Source organism: Microtus pennsylvanicus, chromosome 6 (assembly GCF_037038515.1).
Source record: "Microtus pennsylvanicus isolate mMicPen1 chromosome 6, mMicPen1.hap1, whole genome shotgun sequence".
Taxonomy (NCBI): Eukaryota; Metazoa; Chordata; class Mammalia; order Rodentia; family Cricetidae; genus Microtus; species Microtus pennsylvanicus.
The window spans coordinates 38,273,564-38,276,816 of NC_134584.1; the positions used below are offsets into that span (position 1 = coordinate 38,273,564).

Genomic DNA, 3,253 nt, shown 5'->3' on the forward strand with positions numbered 1-3,253 from the left:
AGAGACAGAGACAGAGAGACAGAGAGAGAGACTCATTAAACCTGGAGGAACTCTCCTTCTTGGCAAGATTGCCTGGGATCCACCTGTCTCTGCCCCATTTCCCAACGTTGAAGCTACAGGCAAGCACCACCATTCCTGGCTTTATGTGGATGCCAAGGATCAAACTGAGATCCTCTGGGGCAAGCGCTTTGCCAACTGAGCTATCCCACCAGCTCCCCCTGCTTTTTCCCTGTAGTCTGGGATTGAAGCTAGGGCCTCACCCCTTCAAGGCAAGCACTAGATGATTAGTGCTCTTATCCTCCTGGTCCCCTGTGGAAGTAACAACAGCCTGAACAGCAAACACCATTCTTCATTAAAGCACCAACCCTGAGTGATGAAAATCAAGAGAAAGCCATGCGGGCAAGGTAGAAGCTCCTGAGACAGAGAAGCCAACACCTGAGGAGAAGTAAGGCAAAGGCATTGTGAACGGGTGGGGAGATGGCTCAGTTGGTAAAGGGTCTACTGTGAACCTATTTGTTCCCCAAAATCTATGTAAAAATGCAGAGTTTGTGAATTCATAATTCCATGTTTGCAGTCCCAAGGAAACAGTGATGGGGAATCCCTGGGACTCGATGACCAACTAGCCTCGTCTACTAGGCGAGCTCCATGCCAATGATAGACCATATCTTCCAAAAACAAGGTGGAGGACTGGAGAGATGGATCATTGGGGTAAAGGTGCTTGCTCCACAAGCATGATGTCCCGAGCACAATCTCCAGCATCCATGAAAAATGTTGGAGCTGGGGGAAATGAAGATGGGAACTTAAATGGTCAGTCAACCTAGATTAACAGACAGTGAGCCCTGGCCAGGGTCAGGGCAAGTCTCTGTCACAAGGGAATACCAGGTGGGGAGTAAGGGAACTGAGCATCCAGTGTCTTTTTCTGGCTTCCACGTGTGCACATACATGCTTGGGTCCACACACACCTAATTGATACATCTAAAAACACCACCCTAATAGATACATTTAAAAACACCACCCTAGTAGATACATTTAAAAACACCACCCTAGTAGATACATTTAAAAACACTACCCTAATAGATACATTTAAAAACACCATCCTAATAGATACATTTAAAAGCAAAACAAGGGAGATATCACCTCGTGACAAGCAAAATTGGCGTTTAGCCTCTGCAGTCATGTGCTCCCACACAAGGATGGACCCACAGGAAGACACACACACAATGTCATGTAGTAGGTGAAAGATGAGCCCTGGAAATACGTGATGCAGTCGTCTCCGGTGGATTCTAGAATGCACTGGGGAAAAAAAAACAAACACGGTGTGATGGCTATTCTTGGTTGTCAGCGTGGCTGTATCTATAATCCAGAAGTCAAAGGATGAGATGATTTGAAGGAGGCTAAGGATCAAGCCAGGGGAGTGGAGAGAGAAAAAGGGTGAACATATAAGGGGTTAAGCTTGAAAGGGACTTAGTAGGCTAAGATTTCAGAGGTGGGACAGCTCTGAGGAACGTTAAGGGTGTGGACGGGTGCTCGCTTCGGCAGACATATACTAAAATTGGAACGATACAGAGAGATTAGCATGGCCCCTGCGCAAGGATGACACGCAAATTCGTGAAGCGTTCCATATTTTTACGACTAAAAAAAAATGACCGGAGTTAACAACCACTGGTCATTAATATCACTTAATGTCAATGGACTCAACTCACCTATAAAAAGGCACAGGCTAAGAGATTGGATAAGAAAACAGGATCCAACATTCTGCTGTTTACAAGAAACACACCTCAACCACAAAGACAGGCACATACTCAGAGTAAAGGGTTTGGAAAAGGCCTATCAAGCAAATGGACCTAAGAAACAAGCAGGTGTGGCCATACTAATCTCTAACAAAGTTGACTTCAAACTTAAATCAATCAGAAGAGATGGAGAGGGGCATTTTATATTCATAACAGGAACAGTTCATCAGGAGGAAGTCTCAATCCTGAACATCTATGCCCCTAATATAAAAGCACCCACGTACATAAGAGAAACATTGCTAAAATTCAAGGCAGCCATCAAACCGCACACACTAATAGTAGGAGACTTCAACACTCCTCTCTCACCAATGGACAGGTCAATCAGACAGAAACCTAACAGAGAAATAAGAGAATTAATGGAGGTAATGAATCAAATGGACTTAACAGACATCTATAGAACATTCCACCCAAATAGGAAAGAGTATACCTTCTTCTCTACAGCTCATGGAACCTTCTCGAAAATCGACCACATAGTCGGTAACAAAGCAAACATCCACAGTTACAAAAAAATATTTGTAACCACCTGTGTCTTATCAGATCACCATGGATTAAAGTTAGAATTCAACAACAATGCTACCCCCGGAAAGCCTACAAAGTCATGGAAACTGAACAGCCAACTACTGAACCATACCTGGATTAAGGAAGAAATAAAGAAAGAAATTAAAGTCTTCCTGGAATTCAATGAAAATAAAGAAACCACATACTCAAACTTATGGGACACTATGAAAGCAGTCCTAAGAGGAAAGTTCATAGCACTAAGTGCCCACTTAAAGAAAACAGAGAAAGCTCACATTGGAGACTTAACAGCCCACCTGAAAGCTCTAGAAAAAAAAGAAGCAGACTCACCTAGGAGGAGTAGGAGACTGGAAATAATCAAACTGAGGGCTGAAATCAATAAAATAGAAACACAGAGAACAATCCAAAGAATCAATGAAACAAAAAGCTGGTTCCTGGAGAAAATCAACAAGATTGACAAACCCCTATCCAAACTAATCAAACGGCAGAGAGAGAATTTGCAAATTAATAAGATCAGAAATGAAAAGGGGGACATAACCACAGACACAGAGGAAATTCAGAGAATCATTAGATCTTACTACAAAAGCCTATATGCCACAAAACTGGAAAATGTAAAGGAAATGGATACTTTCTTAGATAAATATCATTTACCAAAGTTAAATCAGGACCAGGTGAACAATCTAAATAGACCTGTTAGTCGCGAAGAATTAGAAGAGGTTATCAAAAACCTCCCTACCAAAAAAAGCCCAGGACCAGATGGTTTCAATGCGGAATTCTACCAGAACTTCCAAGAAGACTTAATACCTATACTCCTTAATGTATTTCACAATATAGAAACAGAAGAGGCACTGCCAAATTCCTTTTATGAAGCTACAGTTACTCTGATACCAAAACCACACAAAGACTCAACCAAGAAAGAGAATTATAGACCAATCTCACTCATGAAC

General features: G+C 42.2%; 1 non-coding gene across 1 annotated transcript; it reads left to right on the plus strand.

The window, feature by feature from the left end:
* Nucleotides 1–1,525: 1,525 nt before the first annotated feature.
* LOC142853178 (U6 spliceosomal RNA) lies at nt 1,526–1,628 on the plus strand. Its single transcript, XR_012911107.1, has one exon. It is a non-coding gene; the product is annotated as a U6 spliceosomal RNA (small nuclear RNA).
* The last annotated feature ends 1,625 nt before the right edge of the window (nt 1,629–3,253 follow it).